At 37.8% G+C, this 17,813-nt stretch overlaps 1 protein-coding gene across 3 annotated transcripts in view; it reads right to left on the bottom strand.

Moving 5' to 3' along the window:
* Positions 1 to 17,813, bottom strand: part of kalrna (kalirin RhoGEF kinase a) — a 259,304-nt gene that overhangs the window by 205,204 nt on the left and 36,287 nt on the right. Inside the window, exon 2 of one of the 3 annotated variants that reach the window (XM_058786377.1) lies at positions 2,797 to 2,840. The exons of the other annotated variants lie outside the window; for them this stretch is intronic. The gene's annotated coding sequence lies outside the window, so the exon portion shown is untranslated. The remainder of the gene's footprint in view (positions 1 to 2,796; positions 2,841 to 17,813) is intronic. 3 annotated transcript variants of the gene reach the window in all.

Raw genomic sequence — 17,813 nt, 5'->3', positions numbered from 1 at the left:
TACACACAGTGTTTTGCAAGACACTAAACACACTTCTTTACATTAGACACAGAAATCTAACATGATGTCACTTCTTTGCCATTTCAAGACACTGCTTTCCAAAATACCACCCCTATAAACCAATTGATCAAACACAGCCCTCAGGTGTGCAGACACTTAGGTGCTTAACTGTAAACTCAACAACCAGGTGCAAGCACTATAAAAAGGCAAAAGATGAGTTTATGTGTCTTCAAAAATGGAAGGCAATGTTGCAGTAAGAGGTAGAGGGAGAAACATCGTTGGCCACAGAGCTATTTTGAATGTCCCGGGCCAACGTGGTGGTAACATCACAATATATGCTGCAATCATGCAGAATGGGGTCCTCCATGCCAACTTAGGCCCTTACAACATGGCCCACATCTTCACATTTTTAGACAGACTACACAATATTGTCACAGCAGAAGACCAAATGGATGCAGAGCAGATGAGATACATTGTCATCTGGGACAATAGGGCCTTTCGCACCGCTTAGTTCCAGAACTAAAAGTACAGTACTAAAGTACTGGGACGATTTTGCGCAAACTATTTCCCAGCACCATTTAAAGGGTTGCATTAGCACTGACAGTGGGTACTAAGAAGTGACGTAAGCCGGTCGATAGCAACGTCATTTGTACACGGGGTTCAACAACGTAAACAAAGAAGAACAACGTTAACAACAGGAAGATGTAGGATGCTGGGATCGGAGCTGTGTTTTTGTTATGTCTCGTGGGTTTCACAATAATGGACATGGAATTTCGATGTATACCTCAAGCAGTTGAAAGAACGGAAAGGAGGACGTCGAATCTCCAACGACAACTTGCAGTGCTACATTTAATTGAGGCTGATAGAAGCACAAAACGCCGTAGATGAAGTCTTCAGGTAAATGCCGTTTATAAATGCTCTCAGTATGATACAATGTTTACACAATATATGTTTACATGGTGTTTTAAATCATGGCGGGTGAGGGCGTTTTCGTATGCGTTTAGCCCATCGGCGTACACTTACGTCACGGATAGTTCCTAGAACTGTTTTAGACCCTACTCTGAAGTAGGAGCTAATTTAGTTCCTCCAAACGGAGTTCCTGGAACTAAAAATGTTCCTAGTTCCCGCGGTGCAAACACGCCAAAAAGTGGGCAGTTCCACAATTAGTTCGGGTACTATGAAAAGGTTCCTGCGGTGCAAAAGGCCCTATTGTATCTTTCCACTGATCTGCTGTGGTCCAAAACTGGTTTTTATAAGCATCCACAATTTTCACTCCAATACTTCCCACAATACTCCCCCTTTCCTCCTTTTTATTTTTTAAATTTTTTTTGGCATGGTGATGGATGGTTTACGATCTCCAGCCCTATGTCAGGATATCCCTCATTCAAGCCATGGAGGAGGCCTGTGACCTGATTGATTCAGGGTCTGTGCAAGGATGAATTCGCCACTCAAGAAGATTCTTCCCTCACTGTCTTGTGAGAGAGGATGTGGACGAAGTGCTATGGCCAGATGCAGTGAAGAGATGATGTTGAGGGTTTTTTTGTTTTGTTTTGTTTATTTTTTATGCTTTCTTTTTCTCTCCACAAATCTTTTTGTTGTTTATATTCTATATTGCATTTAGAATATGTTCTGATTTTCAGTGCAATATGCAACCTTTGGAAATGCATGGATGTATTGACTGATTTTACAATGTGGAGAGAAATAAATATTTTCATCAATGAACAGTGCTGGTCTTGTGTGTTGTGTTTGGTCAGTCATGTACTGTACTCTAACAATATTTCTGAAAAAAATCAAACCCAGACTACAGTATATCATTAGAAAAATTTAGAAATGTTACATGTGTTTAAGATTGAGCACCACAGTGTGTAAGTGGTTCAAACAGAATCAGGTTGTATGAACCATGTGTGTTCCATTCGGTGTCAAAATGGGGTTTTGTTATATTATTGTGAAGTTTTGAAAGAAGTGTTTCATTTTGCAAAAGAACTGAGGTGTTCTGCTATTTGTGTGTGTGGATGTGTGAATTGTGTCTTGTTTTTGACAAAAAGAGCCTTGTTTTTAAAATTGTGCTTAAGAAATCGTAAAAAAACATATATTGCCTTATGTTACATTAATAATGTTTTACATTATTAAGATTGATTAGATTTCTTTAAAGATTGTGTATATAATTTATTTTGAATTTGGGGTGAAATGACCTGGACATGTTCAGGTCAAAAAACAAACAAACAAACAAACAAAAAACCTTAGGGCACAGAAATGAATTTTCTGCAAACTATTCATTTATATAAGGAAATAGCAATCTGATACATTTATTTTAATTTCCAAAATACACATCATAGAAGTGCTTGAAAAGTTTGCATGTCACCAGCCAAATTCAAAACCTTTTCATATTCACACACACACACACACACACACACACACACACACACAGTCTGGCATTTGTGGTTCCATAGGTGTAATGGTTTTTACACTGTACAAACTGTATGTGCTATTGCCCTACACCAACCCTACACCTAACCCTACCCCTTACAGGAAACTACTGGCAATTTTTGAATTTCATAAAACACCGTTTTGTATGTTTTTTAAGCCTTTTGTTTTATGGGGACACAGGAAGTGACCTCATAAACCATGTTTACGTTATTATACACATTTGTGTCCTCATAAACCATATATACCAGTACACACACACACACACCATATATACCAGTACACACACACACACTTCTTCAGAGTAGTCCATCACACACCACACACAAACACACACACGCACACACATACAAGGTGAAAATGAGACTTAACATGATTCAGGAGTGCTGCTTAAGTGCTGCTAGCTGTCTCTGCACCTGATTGAAACATAAATGATGGAGCTCTGTTGCTAAGAGACATAATCAAGACAAAATAGGTCAATTTATTCCATTATTGAAGCTCAGAGGGGGAGAGAGCGAGCAAGCAAGCGAGAGAGAGAGAGAGCAAAATGGACAGAATACAGAGGAAAAGAGAGATACAGATTCATCAAAACAGATAAACTGACAGAACATTGTAAAGTATATAGTTTACAAGCTCTGATAAGAAGAGCATGCTGGGATACATGCAGGTACACATTTGCCTTTGTGCACCAGAGACCCATGACAGTGATGAATGCTGGGTAAAGAACAGCGATGGAGGAGCATTTAGCCATTCACCAAAGAACAAGATCAATGTGGAAACAAAAGGATGGACAGATCGTGAGTCTTCTCTCCTCCAGTCCCTCAGGACACACACACACACACAGACTCAGAAGGGCTCTCAGACAGAGTTTGAGCGGCCATTGCCTGTAATGATAGATTGGATTATTTCCTGTTCTGGCAGTTAAATTAGCCTAATGCATCTGTGAGTGTCCCAGACCAATAGAAGCCCAGAACACATTAACACAATCAGAGAGGAGAAAAAAGAAATGGCTATTGGATTATACAGATGCAGATTAAACTAGAGTCTCACATTTTCTGAAGAAGTGGTGTTTGCCGCTATGCAAAACTCACCACTGTGCTAGGATGTTCTGGGTGGTTTCTGTGAGGTAGCTAAAGTGTTCTGAGAGGTTTGTAGGTTGGTAGGGTGATTTATTCTTTACTGGCCCAACTTCTAATCTTGATGATATTTTGGTATCTAAATACAGCCATCAATGTCTTTGGGTTTATGTCCAAATGTTTTATTCCTCAATTTAATGTACTGTAGAGTACAGTGCAATACAACAAACAACAACAAAAATAATTATTCTGCCCCAGTATCCCGTCTTTGGTCTGGGACAGGCCAAAGAACCTCTTCAACATCACAGGCTATACTGGCCTTGGCAGGGGTGAAATCCTTGTGTCATTGTTCACAAAAAAGATAGGCAAAATGCTTAGTCATGTTGTCAATATAACACTGCACTCTGTTAGTATTACCTGTTGTAAAGTATGGCAACAGTTTGGATGACAGTTACTGTATTGAAATGCAGAAGGCTGCACTTCTTATGTATGCCATATATACATTTCAAAAGTACAAACACTGTAAAAAGAGATGAGCTGACTTAATTTAAAAAAAAATTAGGAAACCCGTTGCCTTAAAATTATTAAGTATATAATTTGACAATTCACTTAACTTATTTTTTTAATGATCATTTACTTAAAAATGTTAAGGCAACAGGTTTCCCCATTTTTTTTAAGTTAAGTCAACTTATCACTTTTTACAGTGAATGTACACATTACTGTATGTGGGATATTGATTGAAAAAGACTGGATATGATTCACAGTTACACTTTTACTAGTGGTCTGACCCAAAAATAACAAAAAAAACAAACAAACAAACAAAAAAACCTTACAACGTCATTGTGAAATAGAAAAGAAAACATATATATATATATATATGTGCACAAAGGCGAAAATAAAAATTAGAAAGTCCACTGTCAGAATTTGTAACTCTTGTGTTGTCCTCTGTCTATATATGCTTTCCAATTGAAGGTTCATGAGATGTTCTCTTCATTAGTGAAATTCAAGATTCACTTGAACAATTCATGGCAAATTTATAAAAAGTCTATAGAAATGTGTAGAAAATATGCTTGACAGTTTATGACAGCTAGATCAACCATTTTGCATTTACAGTGATGACTTATACGATGAACTAATGACTTGAGGTTTTGAAGGGTAAGACTATAGCACAGAGAACTATATAATACATCTTGAGCAACATGACAATAGCAACTGATAATGTAGGAAGCCACAGACAAATGTACATAATCAGTTGCATGAATGTACCAAAGCAATCACAACTTGATCAAAAGAATGAGAAACTTTTTATGATGTGCACAAGTGACTAGATGATGTGGAGGTTGTGCAAGTAGTTTTGAGAATTTCATTTCTGATTCGAGAAATGCACCAAAGCCACTGAGAAAAACTGTAAGCTAACTTTGGCCCTTTATCCATCGAAGGTTCTGATTGGTGTGTGATAAATTTTGACTCTTAGTGATTCCACTTGGGTAATTGTGTGCTAATTGAGCTCAAACTGATTTGAGTGAACAATATTGAATGCTAGTGCTTTCTAAATGACCACATGTTGTAAGCACTGAGAAATTTAGGGATTTGTGTGTAGAGTTCTGCAGTAACAGTTCACCAAATCCGACTCATGTGTTAAAGCAGGGGAATAGTGTTTATAGTTTAGGGAAATGGGTGTGCTTTTTGAAAAATAGCGTTATGGTTTTGAAATTTTAGTTCAAAAGCCTGGTTATAGTGTTCTAGCAATCAAGAAAAACTGTAACTAGTTGCTTATTAGCATGCCTATTATTAACATATTGGCTGTTTATTAGTGCTTATAAAGCACATATTCTGCATGACCATATTCTATATTCCTAATCCTACCCAATACCTAAACTTAACAACTACCTTACTAACTATTAATAAGCAGCCAATTAGGAGTTCATTGAGGCAAAAGTTGTTGTTAATGGTTTGTTACAATAATAGCAAGAATTGGGACTTAAAATAAAGTGTGACCAACTTTTTTAATCTGCAGTAGAAAGAAGGTCATACAGGTGTGGAACAACATGACTGTGTATGAGTATCTCTAGTAAAAAAATTGTACTTGCATATAATATAAAAAGCTAGAAACAAAAAGAGTACACTTTCGTGACTTTTTTTTTAACATAATTACACTTTCAAAAAGTGTACTTTGTAATAAATGCCAAACTATGTCAATTATATTAAGTGTCACTTTAAAGTATATTTCAAAGTACATTTTTGTCACACTTTAAAGAAGTACACTTATTTTGATGTGTACATTCTAAAGCACATGTAACATATTTTATTATAACTTTAAGTGTACTGTATTATTTGATATTGCATTTAATGTGGCATTCATCTGAAGAGTACCATGTAAATACAAGGATTCATAGATTTGGTAATCATTCAAAACCATGGTACATATTAAAATCCTATGGTATTACCAATGTTGTAAACTACAATTCTGCTTTGAGGGCAGAATTTGGGGGGAAGTATTTTACTTTCATAGTTATAACACGAATAAGTAAATGTCCACACATACACACAAACACACGAGTGCCATAACAGGAAAAGAGATTAAGAGCAATTCAGGACAACCACAAACACACACACACACACACACACACACAGAGGCAGGACTAGACCGCATTGTCTGGCTGGAAAACGCACTCATGAAGCCATTGTAGAGCAACTCAGATTCTAGAAAGAGAGCAGGAAGCAACTGATAAGATGTGTTCACTCAACACCCTGCTGTTGAAGAGTATGTGTGTGTGTGTGTGTGTGTGTGTGAGTCTACACTGCAAGTGTGTGGCTAGTTTTGTCTCATCACATCATTCGTTTGCACGTGTCACACTACCTCAACACACATACGATCACATACATTCACACTGTACTGTAAAAATCTCTGTTTCAGTTAATCACAACACCAGTACCACAAAAATACCACACAAGGAGCACATCAATAAGACATCAGACCGAGAGGTGAGTGGCTTGAGTATACAGTATCACAGACATAAATTGTTTTATACAACAAAATACAGCAAATATTCAGGAAACATCCAGCATATCAGAGACAGCTGCTGCTGCTGTGGCAGAGCAAGTACCGAGACTTGCTACTGCCAAGACATCCACAACATGCTGCTGTGAGCATGTAAGAAATACTGCTGCTGCACATATAACATATATAAATAACCCCCATAGCATACATGATCCCCCCATAACAGATCAATACAGGTGGAGCTGGGGAAGGTGGAGGGTTTCTGGAGTGCGCTGCAAACTGCTACCACAAACATTAGCCAAATATTTGAATGTTGAGCAGTGAGCTCATTGGCTACCGATACAGAAGAGAACCAATCGGCTGTGAGATGTGATGATAATGTCATTATGTCATACTGAGTTAGATCTATCGGACTGCACCATCTAGAGTTTCGTGCCAGAACTTTGTATTTGTGTACTATTTTTATGCTTTTGAAATATTTTATTTTGCTAACAAGGCTGCATTTATTTGAGCAAAAATACAGCAAAACAGTAATATTTTGAAGTATTATATATTTAAAAAATGTATTCCTGTGATGGCAAAGCTGCCAATTTCCAGCAGCCATTACTCCATTCTTCAGTGTCACACAAAAAAAGAAAAGCTAATTTTAAAATAAATTAACTTTCTATTAATCATAGAATTCTGAAAAAAAAATACTAAGAACCAGTATTAATAATTGAACAACAATAAAAAATGAGCACAAAATCAGCATATTAGAATGATTTCTGAAGGATCATGTGACACTGATGACTGGAATAATGATGCTAAAAATCAGCTTTGATCACACATTACATTTTAAAATATATTTTGACAGATTTTAGATCAAATAAATGTATCTTTGGGGAGCATAAGAAACTTCTATCAAATACATATTTCCAAACTTCAGAGCAGTATTGTACATGCAAAATAAGAATTTGTGTCATGCTAACACAGTATTATATATGAGAGAATGCTCACTGATATGACAAGTGGTGTAATTACAGTTATTAGAGGTATAATACTAGTGTCTCGATAAACCCCCCTAGTGAGAGAATTTCTAACCAGTTTGTCTTTTACTGGGCACAAGTTTATTAGTCAAATCTTAATTACTAGATAGTGGTTTTAAAAATGAGTACAGAGTGCAGCATTTGTGTCATAACCAGGAAAGAAAAATGATGGGAGCAGTTTGGGTAGATGGCAGCATCTGGACCTGAAGCCTTCAGATGACTCATATCCCCATATCTGAGTTACTGGAACCCCATATGAAAAAAAAAAAAAAAAAAACGGTAACACTTTAGGATAGGGAACACTTATTAACTATTAACTACGACTTTTCCCTCAATGCATTCCTAATTTGCTGCTTATTAATAGTTAGTAATGTAGTGTAACGCGGCTGACGAGACGTGAGACGTGCGGATCCATGTGCAAGCTTTATTTCAAAGACAGAGACGAGGTAATAACAGACAGGGTCAAACAATGGCAAACAGGAATATCACAGGCTAGGCAAAGAGTCATCAAAAAACGGGCATGGGTCAGACGACAGCGAACAATATCCAAAGGGGCTCGACGAGAGAGATAATCAGAAAATGTAAGCAAAAGTCCAGGCAGGGGAAAACACAATCCAAAACAGGCAAGACAAGGCAAGACTAGGAAAACTATCAAGGGCTCTGTAAAGTAGCTAAAGATAGGGGAGCGATAAGCGCATACAATACTCGGCAGTGAGGGAGAGAAAGTCCATGGCTTAAGTACGGTGTGCAAATGGGAATCAGCTGTGTGTGATCAGTGCAATGAGCTGTGTGTGTGTGGTCAGTGCAATGAATGATGGGAACTGTAGTCCGGAGGTGACGTGCAACAGTTAGTGTAGTGCAAAAGTAACTGTGGTGAGTGAGTGACCTCTGGTGGTGAGTGAATGGAAGTTCACAGACCGGATTCGTGACAGGTAGTTGTTAAGTTTAGGTATTGGGTAGGAATAGGGATGTAGAATAAGGCATTAATATATGCTTAAATACTACTAATAAATGTCTAATCTAGTAATATGCATGCTAATAAGCAACTAGTTAAGAGACCCTAAAATAGCACTCTATAACAAGTCTGACAAGCGTTTTCTCCTGCTGTATGAGTGTAGTCTGTTTGGACAGTCTATTGCGGAGAATGCGGTTGAACTCTCATCCAGTTCATACATGGCCAGTCTCACAAATGCCACAGCTGCTCAACCATATAATCACTGCCATGAAATATGCAGATATGTCACACTGAGTGTGAAAAATTTCCTTAAAATGTCAGTTTATTTAGAGAAATATGAGCGGCTCAGATTCAGAGGAGGCTTCTGATTCTTTCGTGACAAGAAATATCCTTCGCAGCCCAGACGCACCTCATCTTAAAGTAATTTTAAGGCCTACAAATTCATATATGCTTCCACATTGAAATGTGCATTTTTCTTTTTTAGGTGTAGGATGTGTACTGTTATTCCTGTTTTAGAAGTATGAAGTAATAAATGTAGATCAAGTAACTACTTCTCGCCCTTGGATGCCATAATTATTAGAGAGCTCTGCTGTTGAATGGCAGGTAAATGCTAATCTGTACTGATGCATTCTGGACCACAGTGCCACGTACTCACCTGTTAATCATCCATTGCACTATAATAAGGGTTTAAAACTTTGACTTTTATATTTTAAGAGAACATGCAAGCTTCACAGAACTTCACAGTGACACTGAAACTGTAGATCCTAAAAAAAAACAAAAAAAAAAAACTTACACTGGCTGTCATACATATCATGGCAGTTTGGAAATAAAATGTCTGGTTAGTGGTGCTAAAAGTTTAATGTCTGTTGCGTTTGAAAAAATAAAAAACATACCTCTTACCATAAACCCTGCCCTACACCAGCGGGTGTGAACAACAAATTTGCTTCAAGCAATCATATCATTTTAGCTGTCTTCGACAAGTATTTGAGCTGTTTAATGACTCCTGTTTCACTGGACTCATACCCAAATGCTCCACATTGCAAGTGCAATGCTGAATCAGGTGAGCTACTGAGCAAGTTTACTGTGCCAGAAAAGCCAAACATATGGAGCTGGTTATGTGATGCAAGCATCAAAATGTATTAATGTAATAATTCTTTATTAATCACTAATTCACCCTCTAATCGTAACTGAAAAGGAATAAAAGTTGTTGGTGTTTTACTGCCACTAGTGTTCATTTCAGCTGGAAGCTGCAGTGATTTGTATAGGTATTAGGGGTGGCACGGTACACAGATGTCACAATTCGGTACGTACCTCGGTTCAGGGGTCACGGTTCGATACGATTTCGGTACAACAGGGGGGAAAAAAATCTACTATGCTCAGTTTCTTTTCATTTATTTTGAACAGACAGTATTGCAAATTACAATTTTTTCCATCTAGATGTGAAAATACTAAATATTATTACATGTTATATATATATATATATATATATAATCTGTTTTGTTTTCATTGTGAGTGTACACAAATAAAAGCAGACCTTTATACAGTGATTATTAATAAGACAATATGTGTTTAAAGTTGATTCTGCTGGTATAAGGAAACAGTTGAAGTGATCGCGCCGGAACACACACACACACACCAGTTCCAGCATTGCTAACTTGACAGCGCAGTTGGTACTTTATCAAAATAAAATACAGTGAGCCAAACATCAGCGCGCCCTCCTCTGTGTCACCGCTGGAATGCGACTGAAGTACAAAGCCTATCATTTACATAATAAATAATAGTTTAGCATTCAGATACGATACATCGCAAATATGGAAATATTATGGAATATTTGGATTTGTGCCGAATGAGAGAGGTAGGATACTCGAGCACAAAGCTCCATTTCGCAAACAGTTGAGTGCGCAATATACTCCCTTGTCAGTCTATGTGAGAGAGGCGTTCAGAATCAGCACATGGTCACTGTCTAGGGAGCTTTGTTTTCAAGTGCGCAACTCATGGCATTCGCTGTTCTTCTGCTGCCGCTGGCGGTTATCAAACAGCGCTGCATTACTGTGGGCGCGCCCTTCTGGATTGGGGGTGAATTGTCTGTATTCGTCGTAAGGCCTCATGCACCGAACAGAGACGCCCGTACCGTGACGGTTCGGTATGAATACATGTACCGTGCCACCCCTAATAGGTATATCCTTCGACTTTGCAAAAATACAGGTAGAGGCGTGTTTTTACCATTAGCCTGGGTCGGTAGATGATGTGACTCATTTGAGATCCTTTTCTCAAATTAAGTGAAATTAAGTCTTATCTGAAAAGAGAAAGTCATATACATCTGGGACGGCATGAGGGCGAGTAAATGAGGAGAGAATATACATTTTTGGGTTGAGTATCCCTTTAGTAATTAATTGATCCAATTTAATAGCATATTCAAGAAAATGAGAGATCAGCCAGACAGAGTAGCTCAAAGAGCTCTGACAGATGATACAGCTCCAAATAAAATCCACGAGAGAACGAAACACAAAGACATCCTTCTGATTTCAGACACCCAACCAGAATGCAGAAAACACAAGATCACAGTAGAGCCACTGCGACAGAAGACAGAAAAACAAAAGACTTCTGCTGTTTCATGTTGTTTCATGAGAACTCCGTTAATTCCTGATCACAGAAGCAAACAAGATACAGTGGGTGATGCAGACAACTGATTTATGAGTCCTGCTGTCATTAAAAGTTAATCGTCATCCCATTAATACAAGTGTATTCTCACTGCTCTACACCCTCATTGCTGATGTTAATCCTCTTGTTTCTTTCAAGATCCCATTGGAAACATTAGAAATCAAACCAAAACTATTCAATGCTAACATCTCTGTCAGTACTGAGGCAGTAAATGAGAATGTTTTAATAGTCTTGAAGATTAAAACCTCTGAATCAAGATTGTTTGACAAATACTATTCATTAACTGCTCTAGCTATACCACAACTATCATTACTCATATGAAGGAAAAATCACAAATGGGATTTTCAAGGTTTTTAGAGACCTCAGAATTTTTTTTTTCACCCCGAGAAAAGGCCTGGTTAATCTCACTGGTGTCTCCTCAAGAGCTTCAGAAGTGATCTCAAAAATGTCTCAAACTGTGCTCAGCTTTACCATCTTGATCCGTCACCTTAATATCAGCTTTAAACAGGACTAATATGATCTCAAACACCTTTTATCAAGTTCCCTCAAAAACAAATTATCATTCAGTTCTGTCAATCATCATTATGAGTGTACATAAGCAGCAGCCATTGCTCCGGCTCAGTGACAATTCCTCCGGCATCCCTCCACCTCCCCATCCCCTTCTCTATTTTTCTTATTCCCCCTCTATGTAGTAGCAGAATGGGGGGATTAAACTCGGAGCTCAAGCCGAGCATGGGTTTCAAACCATTGTTGAGAACAGCAAGCCAAGTTTGTTTACCATTAATTCAAACTCGTGAAACATACCTAAAACCTTCTTTAACTCTCCAGACATATGAAAGAGCAACCCCTGAGCAATACAACTGTCTTCTGTGTAAATGTAATACGAGATTGACTCTACTGACTCTGAAAATAAAATATATGGATATGATTATGTGAGCCTCCACAGATAAGTGGCATCCCTGTCCTTAATACATCATCTCTTGGAGTCACGGAGGTGGTTATTTCCATCCCCTGGTCACTGAGAGATATCATACACCAATCGCTGTTTGGTTCTCAGTTGTCACATTCGGCTTTATTAATGACAGGAGGACAGGCAGGTGGGAGCTGTGGTTCAGGAGTCGCGTCTCAGTGACAGCTGCTACAGGCAACCTTTGACCCTCCTTATATCCACTAGGGTCTAGTTTCTCTGTGTTAGATGAACAGAGGACTCCACATGAGCACATGCCTTACTATAACTAATGAAAGGTCAATTCATTTATTTGCTTGATTCTTATTTTATGTAGTTGTAGGGTTTCTATAAATACCCCTACACTCCAAAACAATTCAGTCAAATAATCAAAAAAAAAAAAAAAAAAAAGTGCTTTGTGATGTAACATACAAATCAATTGGTTTTATTCATGACAAACCATTTTTTAGTAGCTGATGCAGTTTTCTACAAAGCAGTGTGGCCAATAACCATTTGCAGCAAGATAGTGACATTGATATCACTTAATATTTATTCAAAATTCACTAAAACATTTCAAGTATAAAATTATTTTTATTCATCGACAAGGATGTTCCATTTATTAAAAAGGGAAAAGTAACACTTCTTAATCAGCCAAGCAGGCATGTTTATTATCAGCCAACTTTCCAAGTTAACAATTGCAAATGTTCACTTTACAGGGTAAAGATGGAGCTTAATGAAAGTATTTCAGAGTTTTAAACATTTTCTAAAGAGTTTATAGGCTTTTGAAAGTAATATCTTTGTAAGACACGCCTGGCCTGAGGCATATGAAGTTTGAAAGCTCATTATAAAACAGCATATTTTTCCCATATCTGAGTTACTCTGAATACCTTACAGGGTCTAACATTTCTTTTTGTCCTTTTAAATTTACCAATATAACAGTTTTACTCCAGAGTCTCAGATTGAGCTGTAGCTCAACTATGTTAACAGCCTCAGAATGAACGGGCAACATAAACACGAAACGCTTAAACAGGTACTACAAAAATACCTCAGATTCAAAACACCACAGACCATTAAACTCTGAGCAGTATGTATTTGTGCCTGCCATTAGAGGAACGGCCCCGAGCACAACCAATTCTTAACATTTCTCAACAAGAAAATGAAAAATAAACATTTTACATATCTCCCCAAGGCAGACATTTAAAGCTGTTAGAGTTACTGATCTGTTTATTTAAAATATAATCTCCCCTGTTCGACCAAGAAATTAACCTCAAAACATTTCAAAAGGTACAGCACAACATGAAGAAAACCAAAACCATGTGCGGCGTGTGTTGCATGCTTATTCAGCTGTAGTTGCTATTTCGGCCTCCCTGTCACAACACACACACATTCATTTCACCGAGCTCTGGATTAAGGAAGCAATTTGAATCAAAGTTAGTCTAGTTGGCTTGCATGTGTTTCTAACCTAGTGATGTTTTAGGGACAGCATGTCCCTGGGACTTAATTAAATCAGATAACACTGGATGTCCTTAGAGTGAAAAACAGTTTTTTTTCACACTTTATTTTAAGGTCCAATTATCGCTATTAACTACAACTTTTGCCTCAATAAACTCCTAATTTCCTGCTTATTAATAGTTAGTAAGGTAGTTGTTAAGTTTAAGTATTGGGTAAGATTAGGGATGTAGAATATGGTCATGCAGAAAATATGCTTATGGTCATGCAGCAAATATGTTAATAATAAACATGCTAATAAGCAACTAGTTAATAGAGAGAACTGGTCCTTATAATAAAGTGTTGTCCAAGTTTTTTTTTCTTTTCACCTTTTATGTGTAAATACATTTATGCCATCACCAAAATGACCAAACGCTCCTTTATATGGACACTCTATGGTCCAAATCACTCCATTCTAATTAGCAGGTTTGGTTAATCCATTGCAATGATATACCATGACAGGTCACACTTTAGTTAGGGGTCCAATTCTCAGTATTACCTAACTACTGTATTGACTGTAACGTTTGCCTCAATAAGCTCTTAATTTGCTGCTTATTAATAGTTAGAAAGATAGTTGTCAAGTTTTGGTATGGGTTAGGATCAGGGGATCTAAAATATGGTCATACAGTATAATAAGGCATTAATATGTGCTTTATAAGCAATGATAAACAGCCAAGATGCTAGTCATATGCATATGCATTAGTGAGAATTCATCCTTAAAATAAAAGTTTACCCAATGACATTTTAGAGAACTGTGCATTTCTGACTTGGTTTGGCTTTTCTATTTCAGCATGACAATACCCCTGTGTAAAAAGTAAAGTCCATTTAAAAATGATTTACTGAGTTTGGCATGGAAAACATGATTGGCCTGCATAAAGCCCACTGAGCACATTTGGGATGCATTGAAACTGTGAGCCAGACCCCATCACCCAACATCACTGCTTGACCTCACTAATGCTCTTGAATGGGAGCAAATCCCAACAGCTATGTTCCAACATTGAAGGTAATTTCAAAGGAGTGGAAGCTGTTATGGAGAACCAGCTTCCCATCAATTCCCATGATTTTGAAATTAAAAAAGATATATAATAATAATAATTCATAGTAATGCCCTGTTTAATTGCAGTTGGTGCACTATTGATATAAAAAACTATAAAAGCCTGAGCAGCTGATAACCTAATTTAGTCAATCCCATCCGGAAAAGATAAAAAGTATAACAGTTTCAGCTGTTAATTTCCTCCTACGCTAGAACTTGACAGTGGCACGTGTGAATGGTCCTGTGTCAAACGTGGACTCTTAAAAAGAGTCTGGCATCCAGCAGCGAGACAGAGACACGCGTTGAGAGACTTCCTCTGTGTCCCGGGTATCAGCTGCCGAGAACAGCAGACAGAAACACACTCATATAACAGTCTCTCAGCTGCCACCGAGACACACAGACAGACACTTGTACCACAGTCCTTTAGCTGGCTGATGGGTATCAGAGCCACCCACAGCATCAGCTAGGAAGAATAATTCAGAGACTTCAAGACAGACATCCACAGCTGTGGGACAACTTCATCTTCAAACATCCTCCATTAGTCACACATAAACACTAACAGTAGATATTGTGAAATAATACACAATCTACATTGACAATTCCAGAGTTCTTAAAGTTATTTCTAATTGTTTTCTCAAGTTCACCAGTGAGACAGCCCACATTTATCAGCCCTTAATCCAAAAGGAATAAAAACACCTCTCCTCTTCACCACCAAAATAAAAACCACACAAGATCAGCTCCAGAGAAAATCATGACTACGCTCAGATGCCTCCTCCTCTCACTAAATAACCAACCTAAAAGAGCACTAGACCGAAGTTTATAAGATACGATCCAGAGCAAGTTTTCTGTGGCCTAATTGAAGTTCTTAAATTTTATTTCGGTAGGAGCAAACCCACCTAATCTTTTAGCCGGAGCACATAATCACCTTGCTCTGGCAAAAAAGGGTAAAATGTTGTGACCTGGGTGTGAAGGGTCTCGGATTATTTACCCCAAAAAGGTGCATATTAGTACCACAAAGTAGCAATGTGTACCCTTAAGGTACTACTATGAACCTTTTAGGAGATAATAAGGTACACAGGTATCTCTTTAAGGCAGCAGTCTCCGACCCTGTTCCTGGAGAGCTACTTATGCCGGGGCGGGTTTACAATTTTATCCCCGATTTTTACTCACTGACAGTTTTGTGGAAATTGCCGACAAATGCCTGAAATCCAAGGCAAATTGGTGCTCGTTCATGCGACTGACAGTCACATTGTGTGTGTTATCAAGACACCATCTGAGAGAAGCTCCGACCTGTCACCGATGCCCGTGAAATATTTGGCTTGCTAAATATCTGGACATGTCGGTGACTCACAGTCCTCCAGATAGTCGTGCACTGTGAGAAGTTCAGCAATCCAACGGCTTTGAAAATCATACAGTGTGAATTAGCTGGTCTTTTGGATTGGGATTGGAGCTGAATTCAGCAGGATCGTAGCTCTCCAGGAGAAAGATTTGCACCAGCATAATTTAGGCATCTTGCTACCTTATCTTTCAAGCACTAGTAGCCTATTGCCACTCTTTTAAGCACTAGAAGTTTGAGAAGCCACTTCCTCGAGCCTGTCCACTGCAGACAGCAAGCCAAATAGTTTCAATAGACTAAAGATTATATGGGGAAACAAAAGAGACGAGTTGGACCTGATCTCGGGTAAGGACACAGACAGCCCCTCGGCAGGAGCTCAAATCTGAATGATTAATGAATTGAGGTACTGATTCTGTCTTTGTTTTAAAAGAGAGTGAGCCTGGATCCATCATTTAGCCTGTGGCTAAATCCCAATCCACATCTGTCTTACTTTGTATGTGAGTACATTAATTAGAAGTAGTGAGTCCCAAACCATAGTACACTGGAAACAGTACACTAAAGTTCTTGAATGGTATACTGTTTCAAGTGGATTTTAGATGTTGGCATCTGTGCATGATTTTTGGATTAATATTGCCCACAACATCTTGGAAAAGTAATTTGTGAAGGGAAACAACTTTTTCGGTTGTTGAAAAATGGCGAGGATGCCAAAGCTGCCACAGCAGTTTTCAAATCTATGAACCTAACAGTTACATAATAATACATTTTAGTGCAATAAATGGTAATGCTAGCTAGATGCTAAGCTTTTTTACAAGCACAAACAGTTCATGACAAAGACGTCTGCGGTATCGAGATGACATTTTTAGTACTGTATCACCACCGAAGTACACACTATTTCTTGGATTCAACCAATGTCTTATTAACATTTAAACAAGTTTACAAGCAAGCTATTAGATTATTTCTGATGTGAGTCAGAGTGAAATCTCCCTCGGCATCTTTGTTATGCTTCATATTTTATTGAGCATTGAGAACGTCTACACATCAGTGTATAAGTTAATGAGATGTAATATTTATTGCAGATGTTGGAAGCATTTAAAGATAAAGTATAATTTAAAGGTGTTGTATGTATTTTTATGATGTTACAATACTCATTACTAATACTAATATTAACACGCTTTGATATGCAATGACAAATGTAAGTAAATTTAAAGATTCATTTCAGGTAGAGTGTGACACTATATGGCATTTTCAATGTCTGAGTATCCCAATCATAAGTCCATAGCTCCAATGAACATTTGCAAACATTGCAAAGTTGTGTGGTGTTAGCTACAGCTCCCGACCTGTGGTTACTAGCCTAGTTTCTTGTTTGTATGACATGTGAAGGTCATGCTCTTCAGCAAAAGAGGCAAGTTAACATGCAGTTTAGTGCTTGTCAATTTATCCAACTGCATCGTACTATAGTAGTTAAGCAGCAAGTTATGTTGTTGTATGGGAAGTGCACCCCAGCTCGATGTAGTAACATTGGTACAACCAATGGTATGAGTTTGGGGTGGGACTCTCTCCTTTGTATCGTCAGCAACAGACTTAGGATTTGATCAGGAAATATGATCTGGCAAAAAATAAAAAAATCAGGTAATTAAACTGGCATTTAAACATCACACTGATTTTAACATCACACTGAGTTGACAGCTCTCAAAGGTCTCGAAATCAAATTTTATAGTTATTGCAGCAAAGAGGAAACTGTTATAGTTAATGCAGACTGCCTAAATGAATTTCATATTACTTTTGCTAATTAGATTTTAATGCTTTTACAAAACCATCTGCTCATGAAAGAGTTTACGACAGACAGAACAAGCCAGAGTTAAACGAAA

This window comes from Onychostoma macrolepis, chromosome 09 (assembly GCF_012432095.1).
Source record: "Onychostoma macrolepis isolate SWU-2019 chromosome 09, ASM1243209v1, whole genome shotgun sequence".
NCBI lineage: Eukaryota > Metazoa > Chordata > Actinopteri > Cypriniformes > Cyprinidae > Onychostoma > Onychostoma macrolepis.
Note: the sequence above shows the minus strand (reverse complement) of the source record. Positions and strands in the feature narration are given on the sequence as shown.